This window comes from Aphis gossypii, chromosome 1, assembly GCF_020184175.1.
Source record: "Aphis gossypii isolate Hap1 chromosome 1, ASM2018417v2, whole genome shotgun sequence".
NCBI classification, from domain to species: domain Eukaryota; kingdom Metazoa; phylum Arthropoda; class Insecta; order Hemiptera; family Aphididae; genus Aphis; species Aphis gossypii.
The window spans coordinates 73,507,502-73,530,274 of NC_065530.1; the positions used below are offsets into that span (position 1 = coordinate 73,507,502).

At 24.0% G+C, this 22,773-nt stretch overlaps 1 protein-coding gene across 2 annotated transcripts in view; it reads left to right on the forward strand.

Moving 5' to 3' along the window:
• The window catches only part of LOC114119635 (acid sphingomyelinase-like phosphodiesterase 3a), a 209,323-nt gene that overhangs the window by 23,441 nt on the left and 163,109 nt on the right, over positions 1-22,773 (forward strand). For both annotated transcript variants that reach the window (XM_050198775.1, XM_050198776.1), the window contains exon 2: positions 8,695-8,762. The gene's annotated coding sequence lies outside the window, so the exon portion shown is untranslated. The remainder of the gene's footprint in view (positions 1-8,694; positions 8,763-22,773) is intronic.

The following is a 22,773-nucleotide window of genomic DNA, read 5'->3' on the forward strand; positions in this document are numbered from 1 at the left end:
CAAAATTAATGTCATGTCTTAAATTTAGAATCCATTGTGCTATTTAGTGAATACTATTTATGAAGATTATAATAATTTTAGTTATATTATTTTATGTTTTACTGTTAAAACTAATAATTAATAAAAAAATATAAATACAATTTTATAAATGTACCTTAATTTTAGTACTCAATACTAAATAGACTGTAGACAATACTTATGTTCAAGTATTAAGATATTTTCCCACAATAATACTGAGTTTCTAAGTTTAAGTACTATATTTTATTTATTTAATACGATGAAAAAGGTTCTCTTTTTAAAATAATATTGATTAACCGATGTGTTATTTTTCCAAAGTAAACATTTTTATAGTGTTATTAATTGTGTTCATTTCATATGTCTATTTTATATTTATAAATATAAAAAAAAATATTGAGTGTTTGTTTATTATAATAAATACAATGATTGATTGGATCCATAGTACACATTTATACATTAATCATTGGAAATGATTAAATCGAATTCGTTTGAATTATATAATTCTTTGAATTATTTATGAGAAGTCAAGACCTAAATTGAAGTAATTCTTTAAAAGTTGTATTTATTTTAGATTCCACTGTATCGTATAAAAATATTATCAATTTTATTTTTAATTCAAATATATAAAATGATAAATTAATATATTTTATATCTCTAATGGTTTGTAATATGTAATTATTATTATTATTTTTTATGCAGATAATCCACTAACCACATAATATATTAAAAATTCCCGACTGAGAGACTCATTAGTAATAAAATATCTGACGACTGAATAATATTCGTTTTGAAAATACTGTTTTAATATTCCTAAGCGACATTTTATGTAATAAATAAACTGAACTCCGATTATGTTTAATATTTATTCACATTAGATCAGTTTTGATCATTTTAATAAGTACTTATCAGCAAATAATATGTATGCAATTTTTACAGTTGTGTTTTGTATTAACGATACTGTATAAAACTAAATAAATATAATACTAAAAGCTCAATTACATTTTTGACGAAATATGTAAAATTATGTTTGAAAAATATAACCAAGTGGGTACAGCTTAACCGTACATTAGATGTCGAGTAGATCACTTTTATGGATTTGTAGTTCCGAGAGGAGACGGTGTGTTAGTCTAAATAACTAAGAATATTTTGTGATACATTTTTTGATTCAAAATTAATTTTTTCCGAAAACTTATATTGTTTAAAATGTAATAAAATCAATCTGTAAATATTACAAGACTATAAAAATAAATAACGATACCTTTAAAGAAATCAAAAATATTACATTATAGTAAAATTCATAATAATAAAATATACTTTTAACGAATAGTGTTTTTAAATTAAAACGAAATAATTAACATTGTTGTTTATCGTTTATAAAAGAAATTTCGTCAGAATTTTCACACATCACTAATTAATTGTACGATAATGTTTTGAAATTTGTTAATACCTAATATAACAAATGAAAACTAATTAAATTGGTTAGCATTGTATTGGATAATCGATATAATTATCATTGACCATTTGAAATATTATAGTATGTAATATGTATTCAATACCTATAATATATAATATAATACAATATAACTTATACCACATTCTATCTTCAATAATAATTTAAAATTATTCCTATGTTTTCGATTCTACAAGCTCTGGTGTACAGAAACAAACTCCTTGAACTATGTGTAAAAAAAACATGATTCTGAAAAGTGACAAATTTCTTAGTCCAATGCTGTAATGATTTGCATTTACGATGACCTGTTATATACGTTGGTTTCAGATCTCCAAAATAAAAAAAATTGGCATCAAATGATAATATCTCTTCAGTGGACAGATGTACATAATTCATAACATAACTTTTTACAGTGTTTAGGCCTCGTGACTACGTTTAAACTGTTGGGGCGGATAGAATCTTGACCTCAATTCCATGCATCGACACTGTATTATCAGGAGATGTAACGTTTTTTGCAGTGTGACTAGCGCTACCGATAAAGCTTTTCACTTTGTTTTTGGCCAGGAAATTTTCCTTAGTTAAAACCAACCAAGCTTATTTGCTCTTAATCTCGACTACATGAGTCTTCCTTGTGATAATCATCATCAAAGTGTGATGTTTTACCAGAAGACCAATTAAATTGTGGTTTTTGTCATCGAGTTCTGCCTGATATTTTAACTAATAATAATACATATACATAAATTATGTATAGTTACTTTATATGTATATAATTGTAAAATATATTTTTAAAGGGGGGGGGGTTGTAATAGATATTCACTAATATGCTGTTGTACATTGATTGGATTCTTAGTGTATCAAGTCATCGAGAATTAACCATGTGTTAAGTTACAATTCAGTAGGTATTAGCTATGCAACTTAATTAATTATTATTGACATGATTTAAAACCAATCATTTATTTATTTATCTGTATCATGTGTATAATTTAGCACTTGAATGACTATGTTACTCTTAGTAGATGAATATTAAAGTGTAAAAATACGCCAAGGAAGAAAAATTCTTATATTAATATTTAAATGCAAGGCATATTATGAAGTACATGTACGTGTAACCGCAGAAACGTGATTGTGCAACTTTCCATTTTAATATGAAATTTAATAACGTTAACTCAATTTAGTTAAAATTATTACTAGAAGAGCTAAAGAAAAAAATATATATATACACTAACATCCAGTTTGTAAAAAACATGGATGTGGGTTTTTCTTTAATGTTATAGAAAACAATAATTATCGTTAGGCTTATATTATTTATTTATATTGGGCATGCATATACAACGTCTATTGTCAAAAACTTCAGTTCAAATGCACAGGAATAGTTTACATATTTACAACCCTTGAATAGGTCGTTAAAGAAATAGATTTTATCTCGAGAAGGTTCTATTACTGAATAATGTTAGATTTTCTATAATATAATATATATATATACACTGTAATATATTGTATATGTATTGTTTTTTGTTGCCTCCTAAGCCTATAGTGCTCTCGAAAGTACATGAAAACGAATTCAAACCGCACAAAAAAGGTCAGCGATAAAAGTTTTGGGACGCGTTTCAATGGACGAAACACTATTTGTTAAGGACAACATTATTGTTTTGATATGATGTAAAAATAATAAAATAACAAAATTATTGAACGAAATCCCTTTATGCAGCTTCCCAGCAGTCACTAACGTGTATATATTTTTGTAGTATGTGGGTTATTTTTACGTTTTTCTACTAAAGTACCTACGCCATACCGTAACGTGCAATGTACTTTTATATAATGTCGTAAAACTATATATATTTCACATACTATACTTTAATAGTCCTTAGGTAAGGTTAGGTTAGGTTGTGTTTCGGATACAGATCGAGATGAGAAATTACAAATTTACGATAGGTACCTAATATTATAATTTATTTTGTTGGTTGGGGTTCTATAGATTTGGTGTGCTCTTATCTTAATTTGAATATAGGATGATTCACCAAGCATGCTCACTTCCAATTTTTCAATTAAAAATTCCAAAAATAATATTTTAAATAACTGCATTCATAATGTTAATAAAAATAATAATAGGTCTGTTTGATTATCTTCTTAATGAATTTCATTTAGTTTGATAAAATATGGATAAATATCATTGAAGTTTATCATTTATATATACTCACGTCCCAGCTATATCAAAAATATTATATCATGTTATAAATTGTTGCATATTTTACAGTTACAATTATATTATGTACGTGAGATATGAATAGGACATTGAAAAAAATTAGAGTTTTATATTAATTCGTGTAATAAAATATATACCATATTATAATATTATATTAATATAGTATTATAGCTAAAAAGTTCTAAATTTAAACTCGATCGTGGTACTGTTTTTGTAGAAATTGAACAAATATAACTGTAAACGGGTCAAAGTTTAGTTATATATATATATATATATTAAAGCTATTTCTATACACTTAGTTGCGTACAAATTGCATCCGTGTTAAATTTGGTTACCTTTTACCACAATTTAGCGTGACGCATGTGGATAAATAATATTTTTGGTTTTCAGATTTTGAGTAGAAATTTCCGACATGTTAACTTTGCATAGATGACTCGACTAACGTTGCTTTTCTTTGACCATTTAACAGCAGCAGCATTATTATTATTATTATTTTTTTTGTTGTTGTTGAACGATCTAAATTTGATTTACTTTTCATTTCAGAATCTAGATCGAAAACAAACAACTCGTAAAGTTACATTAATAATGTGAACTAAAAAAAATGAATATATTTTGTATACTGTTATATTACATAAACTAACCATCTAAAATACTATTTTGTAATAAAGAATAATAATTGGTAACACGGATAAAAAAATATATATCCTTATGTCCGTGTTTTCCGATTGTTTAAAAAAATTAATAACCCGATTTTTCATTAACTCCTAGAATTATAAATAGGCTTAAAACATGCTCCGTGATGTACTTTTGTATTATTATTTTTTTTTCAATCAAGATAATCAAATAAGTTGTTTCAAAGAACATGCAAGACAAAGATTTCCATTTTCTCATTCATTTAAACATATAGATTTCTTTGTTTAGTTTTATTAGCTAGTGACTACGGTCAATACTAACAGTATATTTTATAATATCTGATATACATAATACATTCGTCAAAATAGTACTCTATTATCCAACGTGCACCTAGGGGCACTTTAACAAAAGTACAATGTAATATATAACTTCAAATTAGTGCCTTGTAATATTTTTTATAATAAAAAATATACAGAAATATTTTGAATATCTTAAATTAATTATGTCTGTTAGATTATATTAAAAAATTGTTATATGCAAAGTTTTTTTTTTTTTTGATAGTCATCTAAAACTTCTGTTTATGATAACGTTACCGATATCGATATTGTTTTAATGACACATTACTCGTTTACAGTAGAAGAATTAAAACGTTTCATATGGTACAAACGTATTATAATTAATAACGATCGAAAGTCAAATAAAAATAGATGAATTAACGTTTGAATTTTAAGTATTTTTCTAGTCTAAAAATTAAACACTTCTTAAAATTAACATTACAAATCATGTGATTTACCAGATAAAAACAAAATTAATATTTGGAGTCATAGTTATAAGGTTGTCCTTAAAAAAATATTTGTTAGGCTAACGAAGACATATACAATATGATTGACTTAGTAAAAAATGAATTTTTTATTTTAATTAAATAAAAAGTATTCGTTTGTAGTTGCGGCATTAAATGATTCAAAAAGAGTGTTCACTGTTCGTATTAGTGTTATGAACAAACCTATCAGTAATGCTTAAATTTATACATCGACTAAAAAAAAAACAATATCTGAATTTTATATTGTTAAAAAAAATAGTAAATATACTATAAGTACACGTAAAACAATTTTTATAAATTCAAATACTCTAAAATGCTTAAACGTTATAAATAAACTATAAATATTATCAATTTATCACAAATTTCGAGAGCTTTAAATCTTTTAGATTATTAGAATAATAAACCAAATATAAATGTATTCTGTTAACAATAAAATGATAACATTTTATTGTATCATGGTTTTTATACGCTTACTATTACAGTACATACTTTTTGTTTTAAAAATCTGATGTTGAAATTAATATTCATTTATAATATTAAATTGGCAAAAGCTTAAAAATGATTCTGTAGGTACTTAAAATTATAAATATATTTATATGTACTTAAACATTATGTTTCGAAAACAAAATATATAAACATAATTTATATCATATAATAAATAAAATAAATGAATAAAAATATTTATATTTATATTTATTTATTAAATATTTCGTGATAATTATGTATACATTAGTACCTAATGTTATATTTTGATTATTTTTTAAAATAAAAAGATCGTAAATATTATACAGTTGCAAATTACTCAACATAAAATATTTATGTTTAAAAAAAATAGTGATAATTTTAAAGAATCGTAAAAATATTTGAGCACTTTATTCTGTATATATGATTTAAAAACTTTTTACTTAAAAAAATATCAAATGTATTAAATGTGAATTATATGAAAATGCATAACTTGTGGGCTGTGAATTCAACTTAATTCTGGTTTTGAGATATTTATAAAGGTTGGTGTATTATATAGATATACAGTATAATATATTTTTTTATTTGATATGATAACAAAAATTATTAACTTAATCTATAATTTAAAAATCATGATCCAATTTGTTATTTTTTGAATATGAATTTAATTATAAGAATTAAAATAGTTATTATAGATGAAGTTATTGTTAAATGGATATTGGTAAAATAATAACATGTATTAATGATTTTATATTCTATGAATATAAAAATAGATTTAGTTTAAAAAACAAATGACGAATTGTATTATACTACAAATAATAAAATAAATGTTAATATTATGTATATTTAGTTACTTAATTAAGATTTAGTTCTTAAATAAATACATTTATATTTTTTTTCATACTAAAAAATAAACTTTCAGATATTTTAGAATTTTAAATTATTATGCCAAATACTGTTTTTACGTACCTACCTACTTCAGCATCATAAGAAAAGATATAATATATAAGTAAAAATATATTTTATTTTTAGATTATAATCTGATCTAACTTAAAAAAAATAATTAAATTAAATAATTTACTATTTTTAATTTGTATGACAAAATATTCAATGAATATTATGCTTTAATACAAGTTTATATAATATGTATTATTATCTCAGTCATTATAAAACGTGATTATATCTAAATGAACACTTCTAAGAAACATAATATTTAATAACTATTTTCTATTGTCATCGTTTATTTTATTTTAAACTTTTAACATAATGTAATACATAGCATAAAATATAAGCAAATTATTATTAGACAATTATCATTATAATATTTAAATTGGTTTATCCTGTTGTAGTCTTTGTAAATATTGTGTCTTTTCCATAGTCTTAGTTTTATTGTGGAGAGGAAATGAAAAGCTACAATACTGTCGTTTAAGAATATGATCAATTTTCTTTTAAACCAGACGTAGTATGGATATAATATATTTTATTAAAAACTGAAAAAATTATGTATTTATTGATAAATAAAATAATGAAAAAACTTATGCGACCGTAAGTATTGGAACGAAAAAAATAACGACTCAAACGACTAAATCCCTATTAGGATCATATATTTTACCGTTATTATATATATTTTAATTAGTTTTAAAAAAAAATTAAATATAAAAAAAACTCCATTTATATTTTTGCGTACGGGGACCCTTCTGACACAATCATCTTGACAATACACCGTGTGCGACAACGTACTTACTACAGCCATTATATTATACAATATAGGAACGAATTATATTATGTATAGTGGTCACATTTAATTTCCAACCGTATAACAATCTGGACGTCCGAAATGTACCTACATTACGGTCAGTGATCGTAAACAGATCCAGCAGGTAGACCATTTAAGATGTTTATTCAGGTCACACGTCATCCGGGTAAAACCAATATCCCTTAGCCAAATTCGTTATCTCCACAGTGGAAAAACGAATTGCCCCGTTTTTTATATAAATATATATATATATACATCTGGCGTAGTTATTTTTTTTCTTCGTTGTCCAGATCCCGAAGTAATACTTATATATTATATATACATATATATTATATATTATATATATAAGTATATTTTAATGCATATATGCATGCATACAGAGTGATACACCAAGCATGCTAAGCACCCTAACCATCACCGCCATATTTCTAATTCGTGCATTAGGCAATAAAAAACTGATATTTGTAATTTTAAAGTGTATTAATAATTAGTTCTAGTTTAATTTAACACAATTTCCCCGGACTTCTAAACTGTTATTATACTTTGTAAGATCCTACATGGTTATGTTAAATAATCAAAAAACAATTAGTCAATATACTTAAATGTTTCCAAATAAATCATATAATTGAAACTGTATAGAAAGTATAATAGTAGGTAATTCTTTTTTTTTTTGAAAAAAAAAAATTATATTGTCAATTTATATATTTCATTAGAAATGGACATTCTATTATAATAATTTACGGTCCTATAGTAAACTTTAGATTTTTAAAAATAAGAATATTTGAATTAATGCATGGTTTTGAGGTAAAAGAGAGTGAGCATTCAAGAGAATCATCCTGTATAATATGTTCATAATATACACATATAACGATAACGTACGTACGTATGTATATGCACGCTGTGGCCAAAGTCGAACCGCGACAAAAGACGTAATGGTCGCAATGATGATGGAGGAGAGGTAAAGTCGGAATAAAATACGGAAATCCGGAAGAGTCGCTTTGCAACCGTTGTAGCGTGGACGGGGAACAGAAAATAGAAGCGAAAAAAACCTATAAGGCGACTGTTATTCAGGTCTTGTCCCAACGCAACAATCTTTTTACGGTGACATTATTATTTTCTTTTTCTCTCCCTTTCCCTCCGACCGACCCATAATTTTTTCTCCCTCTTTTTACCTCTTTAAGGTCGACGGCAGTGGCTGTCGTTAAGACGTATATAGTGGAAAATTGAATTCGGATTTGTCTTTTCCCTCGGCATCCGATAGAGAGACTTCCTTCACACTAAAAATCGTAAATTTTTATGATGTAAAAACGTCACTAGCAGGAGAATAAGCCTATGTTTTTCTTTTTTTTCAGAATCTATTACATATGCGTTGTGGGACTTACAACATCGATCAGACTAACTGGTGACTGCAGAATAATCGGTAAATACGAAATACGTGTTTTTAATGTTTTTATTCATCTTTACCACACAAACTCACACACACACAAACCAAGATTCTAAATTCATTTTTAATTTATTAATTATTTGAAATACTTTTCAAAATTCATAACTGTGTCATTGTATACATATAAATATATATATTATATTACATTATATTAATCGTGGTTGGCACCTCAAGTATTGAATTATATTAAAAAAAGTCATTACAAATGTATTTTAGTTAGAGCACATTTTTAAAAACAATGTATCATAATATGTTAAACAATTATCTAGTTAATGATTACATTAATAAACCCAACGAATATTAATACAGTATTGTATTTTAATACTTATATTATTTATTATTGTTTATTATAAAAAGAAAAAAATACATGACCCATGCAGTCCAATTCGACGTAGAACCTTTGTTGAATTCTACTTGATAGGTTTCGTTTCAAACCACATAAAAACTCAACAATGACTTGAGCCAATCTATATACAAATATAAATCAACAATAACTTATTTTTATTTTTAAATACTATAGTTTATGATCAGTATAACGATAACTAAAAATATTCATGAGAAATATTTTAATGATTTATTTTCATATTATTCAACTGGTTTATGATTAATTATTATTTTCTCTGTAATATTAAATATTAATGACTAGTTATATTATTTACTACTATACCTTCATTTCGTATAATATGCTATATTATGCATTGGAAATGTTTTTAAATTGTTTAACAAATCATCAATCATAATATTCAAAACTATATTTTTTAACTACCTATTGCATTATATTCAATTTATAAAAACAAGTATGAAAATATTTTGAAATCATTTACTTAAGGGATTTTTAAATTGTTATAATTTATTTATAAATTTAATTATATTGCTTGTATACTTAAAAAGTTAAAAGTCAAGCATTAATTGAAATTGTTAATAGAATATATAGTATTTGAAAAGAAATACAATATTGTATTTACCAATATAATTAATGAAATAATAATTTTTGTTCGTGTAAAGAAATTTTAATAGGTTCTTCTGGTAATGAAATTATTTATTTTTTTTACATAGTATAACCAGTATTGCATAGGAACTGCAATAAGCTTATAAATCATGTTTATATTTTTCTGTTCTAATTTTATTATTATTTTTTTTTTTTCATTAATACAGATGTTTTTCATACAGCTATTAATGTTTAGGTATAATATGGTTATTTATACTCACGATACCTTTATTTTAAGTTATATCCAAATGGTAAATATATTATTAATATTAAATATTTGATGCCTCATTATTTAGTCATACACCATAAATGATTTAAGCAAAACATATTTAGTAATATGTATTATAAATTTTCTAAATATTAAATACAGACCAAAAGAATGAATATTTAGATTTTTAGATTTTAATCAAAATATTTTTTCTCCAGTTACATTATTAAGTTTTTTTTTTTTTTTTTTGGTCTTCCAAATGTTTCAACTTTTTCAATCAGTCTTAATTATTGTTTGAAAATCAAGCTAATTCGGTACTTTGATAAAGTAAATTTCTCAGATATTGTGTTTGACGTAATGAAATATAGATAGCATCAAAGAATGGTTGAATATATCTCCTTTCATTTATTAATATTATATAATATAATATATAAATTATATATGATCATTGGATATCGGTAAATTATGTATTATCATTATTTAGTAAAAGATATAGCTATGTTTTTAAGTTCATACAATGATGTTTCTTAATATAATATAGAATTGTCATTGTTGAAATAGTTCGATATCATTATCAATACTACTGAAATAAATGCACTTATAATTGTAGATGTATAAAGAATTTATAACATGTGAGTGATACATTTAGGCAGTATTTTGTGTTTGATGCTCTCCAAAAGTTAAAATTTAAAATATTCCTCGACTTGCTGCAGCAGCCTTAATGACTTGCATAGCAATAATATGATAACGTACCTTATAGGTACTGCATGTAGTATATATATTATATTATTATATACACATAATTTTACCTACTGTACATATATTATAAGGGCTTTATAAGAGATTTTTTTTATCTTATTTCGGTGGAAAATGGAAACTTCTAAATTACTACTATAGCAAAAAAGTACAATGGCTATATTTTATATATTATGTACTGTAAAATGTATACGTACACTGCACACAAAATGTAATATCACTTTCGAGTCTTGACGTAATGTGTGTTTGTCATCGTTTACCAACTGTTAATATAATATATATATATTTTTAAAACTACAATTTATTTTCATATTGCATTTAGGGTATGTAGTTTTTAAAATTATATTTTTTAGCAATAATAAGAAAAAACAAAAAAACCATATAAACTATTAATATTCACTTTTTTTATTGTTGGAGCTAATATTCCAATTTTTTAAGCAAACACCGAATTATAGTAGTTGTAATAATAATATGTTTAATATTGTCAGTTTAATTTTTAGATTTTGAGAGAAGCGATGATTATATTAATTGAATATCGAAATGTGTTTTTTGTGTATGTATACACAATAATTAATCGATAAAATGCTTTAATTTTCAAAAATGGGGATGATTTCTGATATAAAAGTAGATCTAATTGGTTCTGGGAAGTAATGCAAATGAAAAGTTCTCTATAGTTGCTTTATAAATAGGGGGAAAAAATAGGTAAAACGGGAATTTTCACACAATTCCAATAATCAACAAAATCAATTTTGTTTTTGATGTAACTCAAAAGTGAATAACCGTAAATACTTGAAATTTTTACAACATTTATATACAATAAATAAAGCATCTTTTGAATTTTATTATTAATAGGTATCAGACAATGTTAGTTTGTTTATATTAAAAATTATTTGTGGAAAATGTATTACAAAGTTCTTTATAAAACATTAATATCTCAATAAAAAAATATCTAAATGTTATACTCACAATAATATATTATTATTAGCGTTTTAAGTTAGAATTTTGACATACCTAATTCATAATAATTAGTAAATTATTTTGTTCTTAGAAATTCATAAAATTTTGTTTTAATACTTAACATTTTAAACATTAATCCATGGTTGTTTATACGTTTTTTTTTTAACTTAAATGTAAAAAATGACTTATTTTAACTATAAAATACATAACAATGTCAATTATTTGTTATAATTTAAAAAATTATTTCTAGGAACTTTAAACTTTTAAGTGTATTATATATTTATATTGTTAAGAATTTTACTATATGCAATAAAAATTTTTATTTCCTTGAAGATATTATTATCTATTTATTCTCTGAAACTAATTTTTACGACATTTACAGAAAATTTGTACTACATTTTGAGTTATATAAGTTGATAATATGATATGGTATAAATATATTTTATTATAATGAATAATAATAATAAAATAAATGCAATATTTCTGGAAAAAATCGTATTAATAGCTACAACAAAAAATATATATTATGTAAGAGAGAAGAATAGTTAGTGATATAGATTTACACACCATTTTCACTTAGAATCGTATTTTGTGTAGTCTGATATATCCTTAAATTTAAATTTAACATAATATCTACAAAATTGAGTCACTCGATACCTAATGTACAGGAAAGCGGTACCTACTTGCAAACCTTGTTCTTTACTAATGGATTTTAGAGAATTTATATATTAATAAATAAATATATATTAATTTATTTATTAATATTATACACTCATTAACTATAATTTAAATAATTAGGTTTTTTTTGCAATTTAAAGTGTATTACATGAAACATTGAAATTTTTATCTCAAATAAAAAAAATCTTCCCTTTACTTTATATAAATAGTAAATACTTTGGTTTATTTTAAGATGCTGATTTATATGCATCAAAATTCATACTAGTTAATTCTTTAACTTATTAATAGGGGTCATTATGGTGATTTTAAAATTAATAATATTAGCTTATTATAAGTACATTGATTTCATATCTTATGCAAAATTGTCGATAGCGATTAGTATCCCTACTATATCAAGTTAAATAACTCAGAAGTTACTTGTTTAAATTTTGATTTTGATGCATCAAGATGTATAAAAAAGTAGGATCAACTAACATTTTCAAAAAAGTGTGTTTCTTGTTACAATAAATAAATAAATTTTGTATTTCCCATTAAATCTTTTCAATCATATAAAATAATATATATACCTATACTACAAGTATACATCCTTAAAGACTCTAACTATCATAACTTAAATAAATGCATTATTAAAAAATAGAAGTGGAATGAACGTAAATCATTCTATATATATATACATATACATATATATTTGTATGACGTGTATTAGCTACGAGTTGAGCAAGAGACCTAGTTCGTTCGCATGTTTAGTATCACATTAATAATGATGCATGTATGTTTTTTTGATATTTATTCACTGAATTCGTACAACTGATTTATGTTAACTTCATAAAAAGTAAATAATTTTATATTGCAGTTTTCATTCACAAGGATAATTTATTATAATTTTGATTTAAAAATAAATATTATATTTATTAAGTGAATAGTACGTTGGGCATTTTGTAAATATGTATATTATATTTGCATTCGTAAATATTTAGCTTGAAAACAAAAATTATGTAAAATATATAAACCAGCATGACTATTATAAAATATAGATGAATAAAATTAAAGCTGTGGGCGTAACACTTAAAAATCTAATTGATTTGACAGAGCTGCTAAAATTAATTTAATATTTCATCTTAAAGTTTTTGACTTTGGATGTTACACTCAAATTAATAAGCTGGTGGATAAAACTAATATCATCTGAATTGATTTTCAATACACTGTCGGGTTCGTTTGAAAAAAATAAACGACAAACCAAACTCTTAAAGTTTTTGTACATTTTATATTTTCTCTCATTTACCATTCATTCAATAAGTAATTATGTCGTACCTTCTAAAAAAATAAAATTTTCTTGAATAACGGGTACCAGTTATAGTAGTTATAGTTAATACATTTAATATAACTGATGACAACTCCCATCATTCATTTTTTTTTGTAGTTTTATTATTTTTTACGTAAAGATATATAATATAAAAACATAATGATTGAACTCCTCTTGAATAGTATTTTGAACAGTTGTTGTAAATTAAAATTCGTGTTTTATTTTTTTTTATTATTATTGTGAAAACATTTTGAATAAACTATTATACTATTTAGTATCGTGTACAGAAATCGTGATACTATTGTTACATAATAGTTAAACGCGACCATCATGGTATTTTTCTTAAATTTTTTGAAGAAATTTGTGTTGGTTAGTCCCCCCGTCATAGTGTCGCATGGAAATATAATACGTATTATGATATAAGTACTTTAAATCATAATCATTATTGGTTACATATTCGACACAATTGTATGTTTAATCAATAATAAAATAAAATATTTTAAATATTATTTGTTAGAAATCCAGTGTGCCAGCACAGGAAACTAACTGGTTTTCCAAACTTCATTGGTCTTAAAATACCCTAGTCTCGCCGATAAGCTGTTGTTCGTTTCTTTGGATTATACAATTTTACATAGTAAAGCGCATTTCTAGTTAAATATATTATTGACATCAAAATGTTGTAGTAGTCTTTAATAATAATAAAAAAAAAAAACTGTCGCACTTTAAGGTCAATTAGTCTCATGCAGTCAGTTAATAATATGTTCGTAAGAGGATTTTTTTCAATTACACATTTCAAGTAAGACGCGTACTAACTAATGTGTAGAAAGCTCTTCAATTATCTACGTGACTACGTGCGTCTACACAATAACCGAAAATTCTTTCACTAACCAAGCAACGAATGACCATCTAACTGGACTTTCGAAAAGAAATAAATAAAATAGATAGTAGTAATAATAATATTTTATTATGTAAACATCGTTTTATAATAAATAATAATATTGTAAACCTTTTGGACTTAAGCCAACTAACCACCGGTGAGTTCACGTGAAAAATAAGGTATGACTAGGTTTTCTGAGTTATTGAGTTATTTATTTTTTCTTCGACCCACTATTCGCAATACTAGAAAATCGAATATAAGAATTGTTAGCTATTAGTACGAAAAAATGTTATCTACCATATATCGATTTATAATTAATACATAATATAGGTATTAGGTATAATATATTTTACACAAAACATGCAATTTCATACAAATTTATAAAATTTGAAATAACCGCAACCCAAATGATTATTAAATTACAATTTATATAAAATATATAAGTGCAGGTCACTTTGAGTTATTTGAATAGTATTATCTTTTAGACTTTAGATTCTAAAAAAAACATAAGCTAAGCGAATGTTTTGTAGAATCAATACTAAAAGGGTATTCTGATCCTATAATAAAATTTAACATAATTAGTTGTATGAATATTTTAAACTCGGTGCAAACTTTTTACCATATTATGCATTCACCTTCCACGACCGTATAATGTAACGATTTAATCAAAAAAAACTAATTGAGTAAAAATCGTGAATCTTATTTTTTTTTTTTTTTTTTAAGTAACTTGACAATTATTATTGGCATTGTGAGTGATTTGTTTAATTTTATCTTAATTTATTACACTTATTGTCATGATATTATGAATTTATTTTTAAGTATGAAATAGTAATAGTAATACCTATATTAGAATAATACATAAATTACATAAGTCCGATGCAGGAATATCTGTTTAATTTGTAGTTTTATCAATAGTAGATATCTTCAAATTATATTTTCTTGTAAACCTAACTCATCCACCCTACAAGAAAAGTTGTGGAATTGACACTAGGTAAGTAACACACGCTGTAGAGTGGACTGTGTTTATCATTTCAAAACGCTCGATTTTTTCAAGTTAAACTACTTTATTATTATTATTTTTATTTCAAATATGCTATTAATGGTCATACACACATATATATATATATATACATACATATACATATATCTAGTATTTTTCTGAAGTAAACTGTCGCTTTTTTGGTTTCCACCAACGAGTATTATCTAGTTTCTATAAACAGTCTGTTATTGACATTTCGACATATACTATCGTTCGTAGACGGACAGTATTTGTGTTTTATTATTATCGCTTTATTTTTAAATGACGTGTCACGATTGTTATTGACGTGCTGTAGTATCATATTAATTTATTTTTTAAGTTTTTGATTAGTTCGCTATCCACATAATATGGTAGCATAACAAAATAACGAGTAAGTCACTAATTATGCACAATATACACTATTGCGTGCATTCAGCTTCTAGAAATTAATATTTTAATATTTATGATATACGGAACAACTTTTGACGTAATTGCAAACCAATGAAACAAAATCAATATTTAAGGTTCGGTTAATCGTGTAATCTAATTTTTTGAGAAATCATTTATTATGTAATCTAATATTTTTATACTATACTTATTACTCATACTGGACTTTTTTTTTTTTATTTGAGTGTGTTATTCAATTAACGCTTATTTTTTATTATTTTAATGAGTTTTACAAAATCATTCCTTTTAACTAATGTTATTCTGTACTTTTATTATAATGGTGTGAAATTGTTTGTATATTGTATAGTAAACAAATATTTTCATATTTGAAATTATCATAAATTACTACATGAGCTATACTCAGCATGTCTTAAAATATAAATCTTAAACTATATACTATATTAAATTAATTTTAATTTAAAAAATCGTTTGTACGAATTCAAAACATCTGCTGAGAACATATTTATTAGTAAATATATACAACACAAATTTCAATGTATTTCAATATGTGCTGATTGATAGTATATTTAATTAATCTTAAAATATGTAATAAAATTATATGCATATATGTTATAATATATTCTATAGTTATATTTTATATAAGACACTCGGAGATTTATGACTGACGATATTTTCATAAATATGTTTGTACCAGATGCGTTGAGTAGAATAAACTATTGTGAAAATACGAAGTTATTATTTTTTTTTTTTCATAGAAATAAACAAACCTATATGATAAAATGTTTTTCAATCGAAATTATCAGTTTTTCTAATAGTATTAGTAAAATCTATAATACAGACGGGTTCCACCATATAGAAACTCAGTGAAAACGTGGTATATTGATAATTAAATTTAATAATATATTTTCATATTAAGGTTATATTATATTTTATGATATTAATTGTTAGTATAACAAATTGTATTACTTACTTGTATAAAATGTGCCATATTTATTATTGATGCAAATTATTAGAAATTGAGTGTTAAATAAACTTAATTCCACTAAATAAAAAACTAGATAGATCGCTCAATTGAAAATTAAGCGTGTGCACTAGCACTATCTCCCTACTCGAGTAGTCACTGTAAATTAAAATCGTGATTTCCATATAATCAAAATACAATCACACTATATATGCTATGTTTTAGGCAAACACGTGGAAGGTAAATCTATGTGGGTATATAACTATAAAATGTTTGATCCCAAACATGTGTGATTTTCAAATATTGTTATAGTGGAAACTTAGGTTAATCCTATGTAAACGTAATAAACGTGGATTACAATGGATCTATATGACACCAACAAGGATATTAAAAGCTTCAAAATAGTTATACAAGTTTAATAATTATTCTTATACCCCAGTTCAAATTATTACCTGTGTTATACTAGCGTGCATTTTTTATTATAGATGTTGAATATTTTTTCTAACTTTTAGTGTATGTATATAATGCATACAATTAACATTATCAATAGTTATCTTAATAAACTTATAACGATAATAACGGAAAATAAAAAAGTCACTGTACGAAACTGTGTTACGATTGATTAGCATTTATTGTACTTTATACTACATAAGTCGATAAAAAACATGGATTTTTTCCTGAACATTCCTCTAAAACTAGAAGTATTAATTTTACTATTTATATATCTATAATGTTTTTTTCCAAATTGATATTAAATATTAATCAATTTGTCAAAACTCATATTTTTTTTTTTACACATAATATACTTGAAGCGCCAAAATGTTGTTAATTTATTATTATGATTGTATTTCTACTATCTAAATGAATTTCAGTCTGTACAAACTTTTGATATTAATTATTAGAACAAAAATCAACATTAGGATATTTATTGTATGACTGTAATGTTATAGCATACTAAATATAGTGAGTTGTTTAGTTGATAGTTCCTAGAATACATATAACGGAGGAGACTAATTTTTAATTTGTTAAACGCGTATATTTCAGTAAATATTTTAAACAATTTTTGAGTGAAAGATAAAATTACTTATCGATGTATAATTATTAATTATGAATAAAATTTGTCGGCTCATGCCTTTTAGCTTTTTTACTAAATGCGATAAACCACATCATACCTATAAAATATTCAATGTGCAATCTGCCATGCTTTTTTTTAAAGATACCGTTGGAATAAAATGTTTGAAATTTTAATTATTTGTTTGAAGACCAATTTTAGATATATTTAAAATTGCCGAGCTTTATTGAATTAAAGAGCAGACGAGCGCACAGTAAAGAATTTTCAGACAAGGGATCTACAAAATTCCAAAGATTACGTTTTAAATAATATATAAATGTATGGTAGATAGTTTATTAAAATAATATAAAATTCCTTTATAGAAAAATAAAAAAAATATAATATATACAAATATTATTATGAAAATAATTGTTTCTTAAGAATCGCAATAAACATATTATTCTTATAATAATTATTATATTATCACTATGTATCAATATTGATAAAATTATTATCCGTATATGAGTACATTATATTATTCATATTGCTTTAGTTTATTTTATAATATTATATTACCTATTGGCTATTTATATACTTTATAATATATTTAAATAACCGTATTCAATATTAATTGATTTAAAAATAAATTAATTTAATGGACTAAAACAAATAAACTACCTGTAATCTACACTTAAAAAGTAAATTTTTTCTAGAGTATGTTTAAAAACATACTATTTTTTTTCCATTTGACTTCTTATGCTTGGGAAACAATAAATACAAATAAGTTTTTGTTTATTTATTAGATTTTTTTATAATTGTTTTATTTTACATTCTTGCTGATATTCTTTACTTATGTTAAAATAAATTACTTTAAATTTGTGATTCTAATTATACATACCTAATAAAAACATCACAAAAAAGGTATAAAAAATTGATATAGAGAGTTATATGAATTTTTTTATTGAAATTTATCGTAGAACAATAGAAAATAAATTTATTACATATTTTATAATTATTCAAAGAACAATTATTTATCAATATAAAACATGAAAAAGCACTTTATTTTATTGAAATAAGAATGCATTTTTTTAGTTGTAAATTTTAAACCAAATCCAGAGAATATATAGAAATATTAAGCTCATATGTTCACAGATGGACTATCTATTAAAATTATTTTAAAAATCTAACTGATTAAATAAATAAACTAGAATATTATAACAAGTAGTTATCTATCTACATATCTCAAATAATGTTTAATTTTTTTTCAATTTAACACATTTTGATATTTTGTAAGACAAATACTTATAATATCGAGTGAAACAACTTTATAAAGGCTTAATTATAATATAACTATATTCAGATATTTTTACATTACACCTCTGATCATGATATGCATATAAACTTGAGAACATTTAACGTTTAGAATAATATAAATACTGATTCTACTAATTTTGTTACTCATTTAACACTATATAATTTTATTTCAAAATATACTAATTAGTTTTGCTGTATGATATAATTAATAAAGTAATGTAACAATACCTTATAAATCATCAAATAGATCAATACAACAATGTGATCGTTTATTGCTTTATATAAATATTAATATATTATATTACAGCATTTAAATGCAACAAAAACGTTTACTACCATAATATGAACCAAAAGCAGTTCTTATATTTTTTTCCTATATTTAAATTATCGTCTAGACGAAATTGGATATTAAAAATAAAAATTAATCACTATTCATAGTAGTATAAGTCTTTTAGAATATATTATATAAAAACATTAATTTAATTCATTTTTAAAATTAAAAATTTACTTATCTTATATGTAAAATAAGTGAAGAGGATTTTTAAAAATATGCGTTTTATGGTCCTTATTAATATGCAAAAACAGAAGTCAGAAATCATTAGGGGGAACATAAACTACAGTTTTCAAACTTTTTGAATACTCTTTATATTATTTTATAGTTGAATAAAACGTAACTGGCTTCTAGTAATTTATTGTGATAGGTTTATAATATATGCAACGGTCTGTACTTAGAGGCCTGTTGACTACCATTTTACAGCTGTGGTATTATAATATGGTTTTATTTTTATTTGTTTACAATTAATAATAATTTTAATATTACAATTTTTAACATAAATTAATTCATCTTTCCTGTTATAACTAATAGCTAATAGCAATATTAATACAACATAAAATATCCTAGGCTGATAACTTCTCCGTTCAGAATCGTTTTTTATATAGAATATAAATATATACTATTGAATTCAAATATTATAACACATATGTTACTCCACCTACTGTATAACAAATCAGTACCTATTTGTCCATATTTTTCATTTGATAAGGGATTCTAAAAAATTGTAAAAGTTATGTTTTAAAAATCGTAATCTTCAAAGTTCTTTACTTTAAACAATATATTAATAAATAATTTGAACGATAAACATTTAACTTGTCAACATCGTATAAATGTGCCAGTATATTATAAATATTTTATTCAAAATATATTTTATATTATGCCTATACCAAATTACATTATAATCTACAGCATATTAACATAATCGTATATACTGATAATTTTATTTAAAAATAAATAAATTTAACCTTATTTATTTTAACGTAATGACAAAAATTAAAAAAAATACAATAATAACACTTGATAATTGCTGTAAACCTTTCGTATTTCGTCACCTAATTTCTAATAATATATCAGCTCCTTATTCTACCGTAAACGATAATCCATGGACCATATCTTATTATGATGTAGTCTGAGAGAATAGCCATCTTGTACATAAATTATTTTTTAGTGAATAAATAAAGATTAGATTTCTCTCTTAAAAAGCTTTAGATAAAATAATATATTTTAAAAGTTTATGGGATTATTTTTTTTTTTTTAGATTCGTAGGTATTGTACAAATTATTTTGTTTTTATAAATGCTTCTACTTGGTTATATAATTTTACGGCCAGAAATTAAAGACACTGTTTTCACCACTCAAAGTTTATTTTTAATGTTTATATATAAGACGCTCAATGCTTTATTTGATCATTATAAAATTCTTTATAATAATATTATATTAACTTAATTATTTACATTTATGGGTTCTCATCAATTGTCCAGGTGTGTTTGTTAGAATCCTGTCGATCCTTGTAAGGTTTGTAAAACCTCGCAATGTTTTATTTAATTATCTACAGTAACACAACTCGCCACATTGTCTCGTATATCACTTCTATAACGAGGCGGCGACACTGAGCAGGGTCCGCTGGTGGTTGGTAGTTATGTGTGAAGCCTTCACGCTAAGTGCCGTCTGTGGTTGGTTAGTTGGGCCACATAATACAATAACTTTCCGGATATAGTCGATCGGTTTTCCAACGTACTTAATGTCACAAATAAATCTACTGCCTATCGGCGTACATTTAACGTCGGAGAAGCGCACATTGTTAATGTTGCATGTGCACATGAAGATCTATAAACTACCCGAAGACTGTGGGTCAGATCTTTATATTATGTGCAGAACCGTGGATCTGGCCGTATAGACAATGTCCGGTTGCAATGTGCAACATTATGTGAACTCGATCAATCTATCAATATTATCTGTGACCAGCACTTATAACTGATATTAAATATTTTGTTATTACCTACACCAGTTGCAACGTTCAGCAGCAAAATTAAAATTGCAGCAAATAGGAAATTGGCCATGCTCGGCAACAGGTACTGAAAAAAATCGACGACAGACGACACCGGGCGGCGTGTGAGAGGACCAATAGCAGATATGGCACTTTATACGGCCTCACGCATGACGATGGTTTAAAATTTCCAGTTAATCGTTAGTGGTGACTTCGAATTTGGTTATCAAGTCAGAAATACCTTCCGTTATAATATAGTACATATTTTAGCGTTAATGTATACAATTCCGTAATTCTATAAATTAATTATATAATTTGATAGAATTACTGAAATTTCCAGTTAATTTGTTGAATGAATCCAAAGATACATACTTCAACTAGTAAAGTGATTCTACTATTCTGTATATAACAACTAGATATTTTATAAACTTATGGTAATCATTTGGTTAATGTAAATCATATTATTATTAAAACCATTTATAAAAATAAATAAACATTTGAAAAAAAAAATATTTTGATTTATACAACGCTAATTTATTAGAATTATTAAATAATTAAAATGTAAAACAAATTTAAAATTTAAAATAAAAATCAAATGTCAATATTAAGTAAATTTAAACAAGTCCAACATTATTATAATATAATTTGTATTTATTATTATGCAAACTTTCTTGGTTGCATTTAGAGCTACAAAGTACATTTTTTTGATGAAACATATGAACATAGTATGTACTGTTTTGTAGTTCTCTTTTGTTGTCATGTGCATATGAAAAACCTTTGACCATTACCTTGCGATTGGGATTCGGATATCTTCAAAGACAAAATACCTTCATCTGGAATGTGCTGTTCAATATTATTTTATTTATTATTATCATAAATATAAGCATATAATGGTAACATATATTGTATATTTCTTATTCTAGTCCAGGTTAAGTATGATGACTATAAATTGCATGCATTAGCGAAAAAAAACTGATATTCTACATATTAACGTTCAAATTTAAGAACTGTATATAATAATTATTTATTTAATAAAATAACGAATTATATACATCACCATTCACCACAAATATATATAATTGCTAGTTGATTTATTTTGACTTTATAAACGCTAAGACTACATTTATCTTTATTTACTTACATTTATT